The following is a 16,571-nucleotide window of genomic DNA, read 5'->3' on the forward strand; positions in this document are numbered from 1 at the left end:
TGTCCTGGAACTCACTTTGTAGACCAGACTGGCCTTGAACTCAGAAATCCGCCTGCCTCTGCCTCCCGAGTGCTGGGATTAAAGGCGTATGCCACCATGCCCGACGATGTAAACAGAATTAAAGTATAGCTATCTCTGGAAATATGCTTTCACAAGTCTACATGGACAAACTGGAAATATGTACACCAGCTACTTTTCTCATTACTGCATTCAAATGTCTTACAAGAAGCAACTTAGAGGAGGAAGGATATTAGGATCACAGAATCTCAATGGAGGGGATGTGGGGGCTTGGGCTCCATCTAGTGGTCATGGGTTGTAGCGTGATTTGTTACATCTCAATTCACCATGTATCAGAGATTACAGTCCAGAATGGAGCCAGCTTTAATCCTCTATTCCTGTGCCTGTATCCCTGTATCTGCAAGCTGGATCCCATGTCCAAAGGATTCTCCACATTCCCCAGCATCATTATCCTCTCAAGTTCAAAGATATGGACCTACAGGGGACATTTTATGTTCAATCCACCATAAAGGGGAAACCACCACACAGACACTCAGTTTATCCTTTTCTCTCATAAATTTGGTGTCTCATATTTTTGTTCAAAGTATGCATGATACCAGGTCTTTGCTGGATTTTATTAGAACGAGGATAGTGCTTTTGGTCATATCCAATTTATTTTCTAGGGTCTCTCTCTCTCTCTCTCTCTCTCTCTCTCTCTCTCTCTCTCTCTGTGTGTGTGTGTGTGTGTGTGAGAGAGAGAGAGGGGGGGGTAGGATTACCTGGATGACTTGTTTGTTTGGGTCAGAAGTATTCCTGAGAAGAACATCAGATTATCTTGTAGATAAAATCAGTTTTTGTCTTTAAAAAATAGCATTTAATTTATTTTGATTTATTTTTATTTTATGTTAGTTGGTGTTATACTTGCATGTATGTCTGAATGGGGGTGTCAGATCCCCTGGAATAGGAGTTGCAGAGAGTTATGATCTGCCATATGGGTGCTGGGAATTGAACTTGGGCCCTCTGGAAGAGCAGCCAGTGCTCTTAACTCCTGAATCATCTCTCCAGACCTCAGCTTGTTTTTTATTCTATAGTACTTGATGGGAAATACCACTGAAACCTGGGGTATGTTGTTGCTTTAGATTTTGTTTCTGCTCTAACTCAGTAAAGTCTACCTTCACTATCATGATAAGTTTCTGTGTTCCTATATCTCTGAGATGTGTTGACAAAAGCAAACATAACAGGCTTGAAGTTGGGCCCTGCTTTCTCCAGGCCAGGATATATAGCTTCCATTCTGATTTTGACAATTATGTTGTCAAAGAGCTGGTTCATATGAGGAAAGCTTTTTCTGAGAAGAGTATGAATATTCTTAAAGATATTCCTTGATTACATTTATCATTCATAGTAAGCTTAAAGTACATTCATAACTACTCTAGAATTATTCTGAGTAAATATGCAATCTATTGCTACTATATTTTAAAAGAGACAAACAGAAATAATGACTGCATTAGTAGTTAAAGACTGTAATCATGTTGTATGGGTATATATTTTACTTGTAAGGCTAAAAATACCCTACATAGATAATAAATAGAAATTACTTTGGCGTACTTGGGAAAATTTTGTATTGCTATGACTAATGCCCAAACAAAGAAAAATTACATGAATGGCTTAAATTATAGCCATTCTTTAAAAAATAATATCCTTGTTAAAGTGGAAAATACAAAAGGTAAGAAGTAATTTTAGCCCAGGGAATGATGTAGGGCAATCTAACCTTATTAGTGGGAAAGAATTATGTATTCAGTCCAAACCAGAGTTACTGAATAACAAGCCAAACAGCACAAATTGACAATTTGTTCAAGATATGACTGTCGGGAGATAGCATGATATACTCATAGGTGTTGTGAGATTTGGGGCAATGGGAGCTATAGGTAACCATGATTTTTTTTTAGTCCTTCCTACAACCTTTTTGTGGATTTTAGAATTTCTAATATGCAAAAAACCTAGAAACAGGAAATCTAGTTATAATGGTGGCTTGTCAGGAGGTTACATTTGCATACACAATTATACTATTTGACTTAAAATTTGTATTTTGCTAGGGCTGGTTGAGGAAAGGCAGATGAACACTGTAGGTGAACAGAGTTTGATCTTCTTGGAACATGGCTCCTAGCCTAGGAGAAACTACTTGAAACATGAACTATTTATTGAATCCCACAGCAGGGTTGATTGAGAACACTTAGTATTTCGTCCTCCACTCTACTCTCTACATACTGCTTAACCAAGAAAGAGGTTTCTTTAATATGTGATTAAGTACAAAATGTCCAATACACTCAAGTTATACTTCAGATTTAAAATAAATATGACAAAAAGAAATGGGTAGTAGATGATGAAGAAACATAACTGGTCAAAGTGGTGAGAGTAAGTGACTGTGAGAGTCCAGCTGTAGTTGAAACCTCTACATGATACTTCTTCCACCTAAGGGGACATTATGAAAGAAGGAGTCAAAAGAATGCAAGGAAGATCTGGAGGACAAGGAAGAAAGTTCTGAAATGTTGCTCTCTGAACGCAACATGGCTGTATGTACATTACACCGCTGTGGTTACCTGTACAAGACTTGTACTAGATCAAGCCAATAAGAACTCCAGCATTGATAGGAGGGTGGGTTTCTGAAGTGCCACTCCTAGCTGAGGAGCTATTGTCAGTTGATCGCAGTTGGGAAAGGGATTGCCACTTTTATTTTAGAATATGGCTGCTAGTAGGTTGGCCACGCCCCATGGACAGCTCCACATCTGTGTGCAAATGTCCAGCACTCATCGGATTCATTGGGTTATTTATTGGATTCACTGGGTCATTATTTATTTATTTATTTATTTATTTATTTATTTATTTATTTATTTGGTTTTTTGAGACAGGGTTTCTCTGTATATCCCTGGCTGTCCTGGAACTCACTTTGTAGACCAGGCTGGCCTTGAACTCAGAAATCCGCCTGCCTTTGCCTCCCAAGTGCTGGGATCACTGTTATTGGGGAGGGGGGTGTTTGAGACAGGGTTACTGGGTTATTTTTAAAGAAGGATATGGAACTGGGAGGGAGATGTGTTGGAGTAGGGAAGAGTTTGAGATGGAAGGTGAGAATAGATTATGATCAAAACATCATATATCAAGATGTACTGTATGATAGAAGAATAAATATTAAAAAAGAGAAAAAGTATCTTACATATGGGTGAAATTTTCAAAGAACAAATAAAATATTTGTCAAAAATATGTAGAGGGGCCAATGAAATGGCTCAGTGTGTAAACATGCCTGTTGTAAAGTCCAGTGAACTGGATTTGATCCCTGCAGTTCACGTGGTGGAAATCTACTCCTGTATGTTGTCCTCTGTCACCCACATCTGCATGTCCATCCACACACACCTATAACCCTTACCTTAACACCAAAACATAAACAGTTGTTGAAGATGTTTGCATTTGAATTTATCATGAATGTATGTGTGTGTGTGAGAGAGGGGGGGCTATTTAGTGGTTGTATTGGTATTAGCAAGAGGGAAAGAAGTGGCTGTGCTGATAATGGGAACTGGAAACCCCTAGTTTGCTCTCCCATGTTCCATATTTCCTCACTGCGGAAAAAGAAAACAACATCCACACATTCAAACCTGTTTTTCTTTTGGATTGAATGTATTCCTTCTTTTCATTCAGCTACCATGCTATATATAACCATTACTCACCTTACCCTTGCACATTTACTTGCTATTTTACAAGAAGCAAGTCATTTGTAATAATTCCTTACTATCTCTTAATAATTATCCTCATTTACAGATGAGAAGTTAAGGCACAGGGAAGTAAGGTATCCTATCCAATATAAAATCTCATCAGTGTTTATGTTGAAATTTTAGCCACCTTCTAGCTGGGTATGCTTTCTCACATGTCATTGGTTTCAAGTGAACTGTATATAATCATACCAACAAGAAAATGCAGATTACGGTGTCAGAGGATGTTCTTTAATATAAGGGTTTGCAATGCAGCCTTGAATGAACTATGTAGCTCAGGCTCACATCAAACTCATGATCCACTTTGCCCCAGTTTTCTGAGTGTTAGGATTATAGGCATATACCACTACATGAATCTAGGGGCTCTTTCATGTTAACTAATTTAATATTTACAACAGTTCCAGATGGCAGAAAGCAGTGTTGTTCCCATTACAAGATAAGGAAAGCAAACTGGTAAATAGATTGCTTAAACTAACACAGCTTCAAAATCGCAAGAACTGAGATATGAAATCAGGGACCCCTGGAGACTGTTTTTTTTTTTTTTTTGGGGGGGGGCGGTGTTTGAGAAAGCATTTCTCTGTGTAGTGTTGGTTGTTCTGGAACTTTCTCTATAGACTAGGCTGCTCTCAAACTCAAGCATCTTCCAGGCTCTGTCTCCAGAATGCTGGGATCAAAGGCATGGGCAACCACACCTGGCTTAGAGACTGGGTCTGAAACTGCTATGCAATATTATATTTTGTGGTCTATCTCAGTTTCCTGAAAATTCTGAACTAGGTGTCTGGAGTGCAAACAACTGGTTTCCAGAGCATATTCTGTCACTGGTAAGGTTTTTACCTTTTCTACTCTGGGCCTGTTTCCGTCTCCAGGAAATAGAAACCTTAGACCAACTGAACTCTGAAGTGCTTTCAGTAACAAATTGAAGTGGAAAATTGTCAATACCTATTTAAAACAGAAAACAGCATTATTAAATGTGTTGAAAAGTGTTTTAGAAATAGCCATGCTCTGTAGATTTTATAATAATGAGATACATAAAGGGGAACCAGCTCTCTCTCTCTCTCTCTCTCTCTCTCTCTCTCTCTCTCTGAAATGAGGCAAACATTAACTACTGTTCAACCAATACTGGTGTTTGTGTTAAGTTCTTTGAATTCTTACTGTATATACTCATGATGCTCATTTTCCTATATATAAATGAAGATATGGGTAATATGGAAATTTTACTCCTTAAATAACACCCTTTAGACTTGCTGGCTTAAACAAAAAATTATTAGCCCCAAAGCCACCCAGACTACCCTTTTGCCAGCATCAGCTCTTTTCAATATTCATAGACAACTAGAGGAAAATCATAGGTGGTTGCCATGGATTCTAAAAGCAAAGCAGCCTCTGCCAAAGCTGCTTCATTTTGTTTATTTTTGATCTTTATGTAGCTAAGGGCATGAGAGCTACTTTGAATTCCTGCTCTTCCTTCCTCCACCACTTTCAAGTGCTGGGATGACAAGTGTGTACTGCCATCCCCAGAATAGACAACACTGTTTGAAACACTTTGTGCCAAATGTTTGTCATTATTAGTCTAAATAAATTACAGAAGGCACTGCAACAATTTCCATCTTTACCAGAGGGATTGCTTATCCCCTGATGTTCTGGCCAAGGTATAGTTGTGACTGATGCTGAAGAGAAAAGCTGTGATTTTGTCCAAAACATAAATGTGCGTGACTGTGATTATTCTATGAAGGAGGTAGGTATGTGGTTGGTCTGAATGTCTCTGATCAGTCAAAAACACATGGCTATTACTGGCCAATATGTACCTTCTTGACATATATAAATAAACAGGCTGCTCAGGCTCTCAGTGAGACACTCCTGCCTTGCAGCATGATACCAGGTAAACGTCTTTTTTTTTCTCTTACTTTTAATAGTGTGGGCTGAGCTGATAACAGAGCCCAGAGAGCACTAGTAACAGCAGATACAGCAGAACATTCACCTCAGAGACAGCTGAGCATTTAGCCACCTTATAAAAGCAGCAAGGCAGCCATCACTTTTCAACTGAAGAGACAGTGATGGTCTTGGTGGTGGGCACAGTAGCAAACATATCAAGAGCAATGTCTAAGCTTCTAAATGGTCTCGTTCTAAAATTTCATTTGCTACTGTATGGCTCCAATAGTCTTGCTGAATCCCTGTCAGAGTCTCCAGGTGCCCCTAAAGAGTCCTGCCACACACACACACACACACACACACACACACACACACACACACGTATTCAGAGTGTGTAGCTGTGTGACAGGAGTCAGGTATTCAGTTGTCTGGTAGCTGAAGAACCAGCTGAGCCGTTTAAGAGTGGGCAGGGCAGTAGGAAGAGGGACAGGAAAGAGAGAGGACAGAGAGCCAAGACCGAGGATAAAAGGCTATAAAGAACAACAAAAGAAAAGCTGCAAGCTCTGGTTACCACAATATTTCCTGATTTTTCATACTTTCTGGGACAAAGATGTCAGATCCTTGGCTGAGAGCCGTAGCATAGGCTGCTGCCAATAGTCCCGAGGCACTAAAGATGCAGATACCTAAGGGCAGTGTGAAGATTTAACACTAGGGGTGCACTGGCTCCCACATCTGCCTGACTACTGCTGCTACTGCAGCTAAACACTCAACTGAAAACTGCTGCAAACCAGCACTTGAAGAGTTTGTCTATACACAATTTCTATTTTTCCTTTCTAATATTTTTGAGATTATATTTTAATTACAGTAGTTTTCCTTTTCTTTCCTCCATGCTTTTTCATACACCCTCACTGTCAACTGTACAGCTTCTTCTTTTTTCCCTTGTTATTACATACATATACATGTCCTAAATATAACTTACTCAGTCTGTAAAATGGCTACCTATGTGTATGTTTTCAGCGTTGACTGACACGGGACAAGAAATCCATGTGCTCTTCCCTGAGGATGGCCACCTCTCCCCGTCCCAGCTTTCCTCAGTTTCCTGCAGTTCTTGGAGTAGGGTTTAGGCTTTGTAGGATTTTCTTTGTTCAGTTTGGTATGTTCGTTGGTGTTATCCTTGTTCAATTTATGTTTGAGCTGCCATGGTGGTGAGGTACTGTGAGTGAAGTTTCTCATATCACTGTTGCCCTTCATTTCTATCTGGATAGAGCAAGAAAACTTCAGCCAGCTGATTTTGGATAAGGCAAAGACTTTTTTTTTTTTTAAAGATTTATTTATTATATATAAGTACACTGTAGCTGTCTTCAGACCCACCAGAAGAGGGCGCCAGATCTCATTACAGATGGTTGTGAGCCACCATGTGGTTGCTGAGATTTGAACTCAGGACCTTCGGAAGAGCAGTCAGTGCTCTTAACCACTGAGCCATCTCTCCAGCCCCAAAGTCAGAAGACCATAACTGGTGTCTTTGTTTGTTTGTTTTTGTTTTCAAGACAGGGTTTCTCTGTGTAGCCCTGGCTGTCCTGGAACTCTGAAGAACTCAGAAATCTGCCTGCCTCTGCTTCCCAAGTGCTGGGATTAAAGGCGTGCGCCACCACTGCCCAGCGGCCAAGACTTTTGACTCTTTTAACTTTACTTCATTTTTAAATCTCCCCCGATTTAGCCATGCACATTTCTAATCTCAATCCATTGAAGTATGAAACAGATTGATTTCACCCTTCAAGACAGAGTATTTCTAGGGAGACACTAACCTTCTGTTAAAAGGCAGGCAGAATCCAAAGAGGTCGCCGATTCAATGTTTTCAGCATAATAAATATTATATTCCCTTGTACTCTAGCTTTGTCTCCGTCCATGAAGACCTGTTTGGACCACATTACTACCAATTGCAACTAATGAGACTTTCCCAGCACTGGGTAGCTCCATGAAGATGCCAAAGATTCTGAGAGAATTGGGTACTTCCTCTGAACATAAAAGTGCTTCTTTGTAAAGCCTACTCTGGGAGCCCAGGACGAGTGTCAGAAGACTATTCTATGAGTCCTGGTGAGCAGAATATATGTAGCTAGAGGAAGAAAAAAGAATCAGAATCATTCGGTGTACCACATGGGAAAATTTGGCTTGAGCCATTGAATAAATTAAGACTTGATGGCTTATAGAAGAGTAAGCAGTGACAAGAGCTTAAAGGTGGCAAGGTCTAAGGCACCCAAGTGGAAGGTTTGCTGATATCTTACTACCTGAAGACTGAAAGGCATTTCAAGTCAAAGTATCCATTGCCTAGCACATAAACCACTCCTCTGCGTGTGGAGTTGCAAGGCAAACCCACAACATCATCACAGGAAGTATAAAATCGAAATATTCTGCTTTCAATAAAAAACACTGCTCGAGTTTGATATCTATTGCTATAATAAATAGCAAGACTAGGTCAGTTTGGGGATGAAACTATAAACTCAGCTTAAATTTCTAAGAAACAGTACATCACTGAAAGAAGATAGGACAGAACCTCAAAGCAGGAACTAGCAAGGAAACCTTGGAGCAACACTGCTTACTGCCTTGCTTTCTCTGGTTCAGGTAGAGCCAGCATTTGCACAACCCACGGTACTCTGCCTAGGGGATGACACTATGTCAATCAATCTAAATAATTGTCTACAGGCATAGCTACAAACCAATCTGATCTAAGCAATCCCTCAACTGAGACTACCTCTTCTCAGGTGACTCTTGGATGTGTGTCAGGTGGAAAATAAATACCAACCAGGATGGATACTAAAATGATGCTTGTTTCACAATAATCGATTCAAGGATAATAAATGAGGTGAAATTCCAGACAAAGACTTTAAAATGACTTAAAGAATATTCAACAAAATCAAAGGTGACATAAATAAACCTTGGAATTAATAAAAGTGAATATAAATAAAAAGATGAAGGAAATAAGAAAGTCAATATAGAATATAGAAGAAAAATGCATGAAAGAAACAGATACGCTAAAACAACCCCTCATATTTAAATTATAAGTATTTTATTTAAAAATTTCATACAATGTACCTATATTTTAATTATCTTTTATTTTTGAGATTATAATATAATTAAATAATTTCACCCTTATTGTTCCTTCCAAGGCCTCCAATATACTTCCCCTTGGTCTTTCAAATTTATGGCCTTTTTTTCGTTAATTGTGTTATATGCATATACACACCATATATATATATACAGAATAATGATACCTGTATATATTTTTCAGGAATGACCACTTGCTATTGGATAACCAATTGGTATGCATTTCCCTGGGAAGGACTATACCGTTTTCAACATTCCTTAGTTGCCTATAGTTCTTTGTGTGGAGTTGAGGCCTTGTGGTATTTCCCAGTCCATGCCAGCCTATCCGATGATTTTGTTCTTGTTCAGTTGGATATGGAAGTTTTCTTAGTGTGGGCAAGGACTACCCTTACCTGAGGATATAAGGATAAAGATTTGTTATGTAGTTAGAGATTCTGCTGGCTTAGTAAAGTGGCAGTTCTATGTTCTACTCCAAGATTCATGACTTCAGCAACCCTGGATAGTTGGCTACATTTGCAATACCAGGTATGATCTCTCTCTTGTTGAACAAATCTTTTTATCATCATCATCATCATCATCATCATCATCATCATCATCATCACCATCATCTATTCACTTTACATCCATTCACTACCCTCTCCCAGTCACCACTTCCACAATCCCTTCCCCTTCTCATTTGAGTGTATGTGGGCCCACCTGAGTATTCCCCCACACTGGAACATTAAGTCTCCATGAGGCTAGGCACATCCTTTGCCACTGAGGCCAGACAAGGCAGTCCAGCTAGAAGAATATATCTCACACACTGGCAACAGCATTTGGGATCACCCCTGCTCCAGTTGTTCAGGACCCACATGAAGACCAAGCTGCATATCTGTCTACAGGGAGGCTTAGGTCTAGCCCATGTATGGGTTGAACAAATCTTAAGCCCATTTAGAGAGCTATTGGTTACTGACAAGGTGTGAGTGTCCCTACTGCACCCTTACGGTTATCATGACATGTTGGTCATTGTTATGGTTCATAATCTTAGCTGGGTAGGAGTGGTGGTTGCTTCCAAGATCTAAAGTATATAGTGTCTTCAGCAATAGGGACTTATGTTTTAACTCCAGGAGGCAATCCAGGGCAAAAGCAATGCCTATAATATTCGCAAGTCTTTTGTACAACATTGACCAACAACTCAAAATACAGCTTCTCATGACTGGTGTTGAGTTTTTCTTTTGTTTGTTTTTGTGTTTTCAGCTAGTCTTTCTTGGAGAAATCACTGTCAGCTCAAGTGGGTAAACTTCATTTAAACTATATATGTATATTTATATACTCACTTAAATATAGATATTTTAGGTGATAGTACTATGGTTTCTTATGATCTTTTCAGACATCCATTGCTATTTACCCTCATTCTGCATTGATATTTGTCCATTTCTCTATTAGTTACTTTACCTTTTTCCCATTTTTCTAATCTGACTCCTTGTATTTATACCAAAATGTATATTCATATCTGAAGATTTGGAACTAGGAACCACAAGTGAGAGAGAACAAGTGGCATCCATTTTTCTCGATCTGGGTTGCCTCACTGAATATATTATATTCTAGTTTGGTCCATTTACCTACAAATTTCATGACTTCATTTCCACATTCTCATTATTCATTCAATCAGTTAAACATGGCTAAACAGATACCTATGAAGTATGATGCCAAGTCATTTAGGTACATACCAAGGAGTGACATAACTGGTTTTTATGGTATATTTATATTCAGTTTATGTAGATTCTTCACATTGATTCCCATAGTGGTTACCAAGTTTGTAATCCCACCAACAATAAATGATGACCCCCCTTTCCCTGACATCCCCTCTAGCATTTGTTGCTGGTTGCTTTGTTAATCTTTGGCATTTTGTCTGGTGTAAAAATGGAAGTCTAAATGTTATTTTGACTTTTATTTCCATAATTGCTGTGCTTGATGAGCATTTGTTGGGATACATCTTAGACATCTGTTTTTTTTTTTTTTTTTTTTTGGAGACCTCTCTAGGTCCTTGGTAGGTTTTTCAAATGGGTCATTTGTTTTTAAGGCTCTTTGTCTTTTGAGTGTATATACATACATACATGTACACACACACACACACACACACACACACACACACACACACTCTGAATATTAACCCTTTGCTAGATAGCTAGATATATAGCTGGAAAAGTGTGCTTGATTTACATTTTGGCTGTTTATATCATGAGAAATTTTATTACTGCAACTATGGTAGGTAGTCTTACTGATGGGCTAGATTCATTTTCGTTGGCTGTTATAGTCTTTTAGGACTTGGGGTGTATTTTGCCAGGTTCTTCTGGATTTCAGTGTTCCCAGTGAGAAATCAACTGTTACTATGACCTTTTAATACACTTTCTTTGTTCTGTGTAATTTGTGTTTTAACTATAAGATGCTGTGGGGATTTTCTTTTCTAGTCTAGTTTATTTTGTGTTTTGTGTGCTTCCTGTCTCTGTGTGGCTGTATCTTTTTTCAGTTTAGGGATCTTTTCTGTGATCTTGAAGTATGGTCTGGTCTATAGTGTTGATTTGGGATTCCTCTCTCATCTGTGCCTACAATTTGAAAGTTTGGTCTTTTCATGTCATCCCCCAGTTCGTGTATGTTCCTTTACTGTGTTTTATTTTTATTTTTTTTTCATATTCTTTGCTAATTTGGTCTAACCACTCTACTTTATCTTCGGGTCTTGATATTCTGACTTATGGTTGGTTCATTTCTACTGGTAAGACTTTCCATTGAGTTTTCTAGTTGCTTATTGGATTTTTCCAATTCATTTTCATTTCACCTTGAGTACTATTCAATGTTTTTCTTCATTGAATTCCATTTTCAAGTCCTGGAATCTCTTCATAATTTCCACTATGTTTGTGATTTCTTAGGCACCACTCAGATGTTTATTCTCCTTAAGTTCTATCTCCTTAATTCATTGAGTTTTTTTGTTTGTGTCTTCTTTAAACTCTTTGAATCTTTTGATGAAATTTTTGATTGTTCTTTTAAATTCGATGTCCGGAGGTTTATCTAGGTCAGTGGTTTTTTTTTCCAATTTTTATTAGGTATTTACTTCATTTACATTTTAAATGCTATCCCCAAAGTCCCCTATACCCACCCCCCGCTCCCCTACCCACTCACTCCCCCTTCTTGGCCCTGGAGTTCCCCTGTACTGGAGCATATACAGTTTGCAAGACCAAGGGGCCTCTCTTCCCAATGATGGCTGACTAGACCATCTTCTGGTCAGTGGTTTTTAACTTTCCTAAAGCTGCTGCACTTTAATACATTTCCTCATGGTGCAATGACCCTTAACCATAAAATTATTTTCATTGCTATTATTTCATTCTGGTTGTAATGTTGCCACTATTATGAACGGTAATGTAAATATATATATATATATATATATATATATATATATATATATATATATGTTTTTTTTTTTCTGATGGTCTTAGGTAACCCCAGTGAAAGGGTCATTACATCCCCAAATGGGTCACAATTTATAGGTTGAGAACAGCTGATCTATGTAATTCTTATTGGCCAATATTTCTATAAGAAGTGGGTTTTGACACAGAAAAGTGGATACATTGATCAATGGTATAGAATTGGAGATGCACATATTTGTTTCTGGTTCCATAATCCCTCTCTCCCTCTCTCTCTCTCTCTCTCTCTCTCTCTCTCTCTCTCTCTCTCTCTCTNCTCTCTCTCTCTCTCTCTCTCTCTCTCTCTCTCTCTCTCTCTCTCTCTCTGTGTGTGTGTGTATGTGTGTGTAGGATGTTGTATGGATTTTGATTGGTATTCCAATGTTCCTGCAAATTACCTTCGATAGATCTTTCCATCTTTAGTGTCTTCCTTTGTTAGAATTAATCCTAGGTATTTTGTTTTTTGAGACCATTATGAATGGGAATGTTTCTTGAATCCTTCCTCAGAATGCTTGTTGTTGGTACATAGAAAGGATACTGATTTTTGTTAAGTCAATTCTGTATCATGATACTTTTCTGAAATTATTGATCATTTCTAGAAATTTTCTGGTGGGATTTATGGGCTATCTTATGTATAATATCTTACCCTCTTCAAATACAGAGAGTTTTATTGTTTCAGTTTATTGGTATCCCTTTGATTCCTTTCTTGTATTATTGCTATAGCCAGAGCTTCAGGTGTTATACTGCAAAAGAATAGGGATAGTGCAGTCTTATTTCATTCCTGATTTTAGTGGGATTGCTTCAAGTTTTTACCATTTTAAAATGATGTTGGTTTGGATTTCTCACATATAGCCTGTATTTTGTTGCGCTAAGTTCCCTCCAGGACTTTCATGAAGTAATGTTGAATTTTTGTCAAAGGCCTTTTCTGCATATATTGAGATAAACATGTGATTACTGTCTTTGAGTCCATTTATAAAGAAATTATTCAATTTATTAATTTCCTTATGTTGAATAATTTTTCACATCTGCAGAATAAAGCCAACTTGTTAATGATAGATGATAATTTTGATATGTAAGCATTTTATTGAATATTTTTGAATATGTGTTAATCATAGATAGTGGTCTGTAGTTTTCATTCTTAAAAAATTCTTGTTGTGGAAGCTGGTGTTCTCACACTTGGGGATGGCAGCCAGAAGCTGGCAGGACTGGAAGGGACACAGCTTCTCAGAAGACTCTTCAAGAAATCACAATGTCAAACAACACAGACCTTTCTCACTCTTCATACGATGAAGGTCAGGGGTCTAAGTTTATTCAGAAAGCTAAGGAGACACCATTTTTTCTCATTGGAATGGCAGGCTTTGCAGCGATTGTTGCATATGGGTTACACAAGCTGAAGAGTAGGGGAAATATGAAGATGTGCATTCACTTGATCCACATGTGTGTAGCAGCCCAGGGATTTGTTGTGGGGGCCATGACTCTTGGTATGGGCTACTCCATGTAACAGGAATTCTGGGACAAGCCTAAGCCTTGGAAGAGCTGCTGCCATGGTCTGGGAAGTGCTTACTTTAGTTAGATGTCTCATATTGAGGTTACATGTTTGTGTCTGCAATAAATAACATGTGGGTTTAGAAATAAAAAAAAATTCTTATTGTGTTTTTACTAGCTTTTGTCATTAGAATAAAATGGCTTTGCAGAAGGAGTTTGAAGAGCTTCATCTGTTTCTGCACTTTTTGTTATTAATTTAGGAAATATTGCTTTTAACTAGTCTTCAAAAAATTTTGGTAGACTTTTTTTAATTGGATATTTTTTTATTTACATTTCAAATGTTATCCCTTTCCTGGTTTCCCTCCCTCCCAGAAACACCCTATCACATCCTCCCTTCCCCTGCTTCTATGAGGGTGTTGCTCCACCCACCCACCCACTCCCACCTCCCCTTCCTCGATTCCCCTATACTGGTGTATCTATTGAGCCTTCATACCAAGGACCTCTCCTTCCACTGATTCATGACAAGGGGTAGACTTCTTTTTCTTTTTCTTCTTCTTCTTCTTCTTCTTCTTTTTTTTTTAATTAGAGTTGCTCCATTAGTCAGTGTTCTCTGGAGTAACACAACTTACAGAATAAAATTAAATTCCTGCTTAATCCTTTCATTCATTTTAATTTTTTCACATTCCTTGATTGAGAGGCTCAATTCTTCTACTGCTTTATCTTCAAGTCTTGATAATTTACCTTGTATTTTACCCACTCCACTAGTAAGGTTACTCTCTGTGTTTTCTAATTATTTTATTGAAAATTTCAATTCCACATCATTTCAGCTTGAGTCTTCGTCAGTATTTGTATCTGAACTACTGAATTCAGTTTCAAGTTCTGAACTGTCTTCATCATTTCATTTAGTTGTATATTTGTGCTTTCTTGGTAATCACGCGAGTGTTTATTGGTATCCTTTATAATTTCAATGAGTTGTTATTCATGTTTTCTTTAAGCTCATTGAATTCTTTGATAAAGTTTAATACTGCTCTTTTTTTCTTTTTTAAAGGCGTGTGTGTGTGTGTATGTGTGTGTGCTCTTTCTGCATGTATACCTGCATGCAAGAAGTTGGCATCAGATCCCATTATAGACGGTTGTGAGCCACGATGTGGTTGCTAGGAATTGAACTCAGAACCTCTGGAGGAGCAACCAGTGCCCTCTCCAGTACCAAGATTGTTCTTTTAAGTTCTGTATCCTGTGGTTCATGTAGGTAATTCTCATTGGATAACAGTTCTTTAGGGCTAGTGGATTTGCTGAGAGACATGTTTTTGCAATGTCACCTTGGTGTGTGGATTTGGCTTGTGTTTGATGTGAAATTAGAGCTTCCCTTTGGCTGGAGCAGGGCGGGAGCTGAGGGCACAGAGTTAGTGAGGCTAAGGGAAACAAGTGAATTTGCTGCGTGGTGGGACCCAGGCCAGAAGAAGCTGGTTTGTCTGGAGGAGAAAGGCCTGCAGGGATACAGATGGCAGAGGGGTGGATCTTGTTTTAACTCGGATCTGACATGCCATCAAAGACCCATGTATTAAATTCAATTTGCTTAGTTTGGTGCTAATGAAGAGGTGAGAACTAAAAGGTAGGGCCTTATAGGAAGTAAAGTCCCCATAAACAAGATGATAGTGGGACTCTATTCTTTTTTTTCCCATTTTTTATTAGATATTCTTTATTTACATTTCAAATGCTATCCCGCAAGTTCCCTATACCCTCCCCCTGCCCGGGCTCCCCTACCCACCCACTCCCACTTCTTGGCCCTGGCATTCCCCTGTGCTGGGTCACATAAAGTTTGCAAGACCAAGGGGCCTCTGGTCCCAATGATGACCGATTAGGCCATCTTCTGCTACATATGCAGCGAGAGACACGAGCTCAGGGGGTACTGGTTAGTTCATATTGTTGTTCCATCTGCAGGGTTGCAGACCTCTTCAGCTCGTTGGGTACTCTCTCTAGCTCCTCCATTGGGGGGCCTGTGTTCCATCCAATAGCTGACTGTGAGCACCCACTTCTGTGTTTGCCAGGCACTGGCATAGCCTCACAAGAGGCTGCTATATCAGGGTCCCTTCAGCAGAATCTTGCTGGCATGTGCATTAGTATCTGGGTTTGGTGGCTGATGATGGGATGGATCCCCGGGTGGGGTAGTCTCTGGATAGTCCATCCTTTCATCTTAGCTCTAAATTTTGTCTCTGTACCTATATCCTTTCATGGGTATTTTGTTCCCTATTCTAAGGAGGAATGAGGTATTCTTTCTCTGCTCCCTCGCCACCATAAAGCAGCTTATTCTCATGTACTACTTCTACGCTGATACAATCTCATTATCTTCAAAACCATGAGCCAAAATAATTCATCCTGGTGTCTGATAGAAACTGTGGTGGTAGGAATGAGAAATATTCCCTATAGATTCATGTATTTGAACACTTGATACTTGGTTAGTGGTACTTTTTGTAGAGGTTGTAGAAACTTTGGGAGGAGGAACCTTTCTGGAGGAGGTACATTATTGCAGACAGGCTTTCTTGAGCGTTTCGGGCCTCACCCTAGTTCCAGTTTGTTTTCTTGGCTTCGTGTTTGAGGTTGAGAATTGTAATCTTTTGGCTTTTTCCTGCCACCATACCTGCTGCTTGCTACCATTTCCCCACCCACCTCACAACCCTAATAGATTCTTTTTCCTTGGTAACCATAACCTGAAACAAACCCTTTTTTCTACAGGTTGTTTTGGTCCTGTTATTTTATCCCACAACAGAAAAGTAACTAATATAGAAACAGAAAGCTGACTACCTAGTGCATATTAGGAGAGATGTTAGAATTATGATGAGATGACTCACAGATTTTGGTCTTGCATAATTGTATGAGTGCTATTCACCAAGAGAAGAAAAGACAGGAAGTGGTGAATTGACTATTC

The 16,571-nt window shown here is 38.9% G+C and overlaps 1 pseudogene; it reads left to right on the forward strand.

Annotated features, from left to right (window-relative positions):
* The first annotated feature begins 13,388 nt into the window (after positions 1-13,388).
* LOC110314306 lies at positions 13,389-13,661 on the forward strand (annotated as a pseudogene).
* The last annotated feature ends 2,910 nt before the right edge of the window (positions 13,662-16,571 follow it).

This window comes from Mus pahari, chromosome X (genome assembly GCF_900095145.1).
Source record: "Mus pahari chromosome X, PAHARI_EIJ_v1.1, whole genome shotgun sequence".
Classification (NCBI taxonomy): domain Eukaryota; kingdom Metazoa; phylum Chordata; class Mammalia; order Rodentia; family Muridae; genus Mus; species Mus pahari.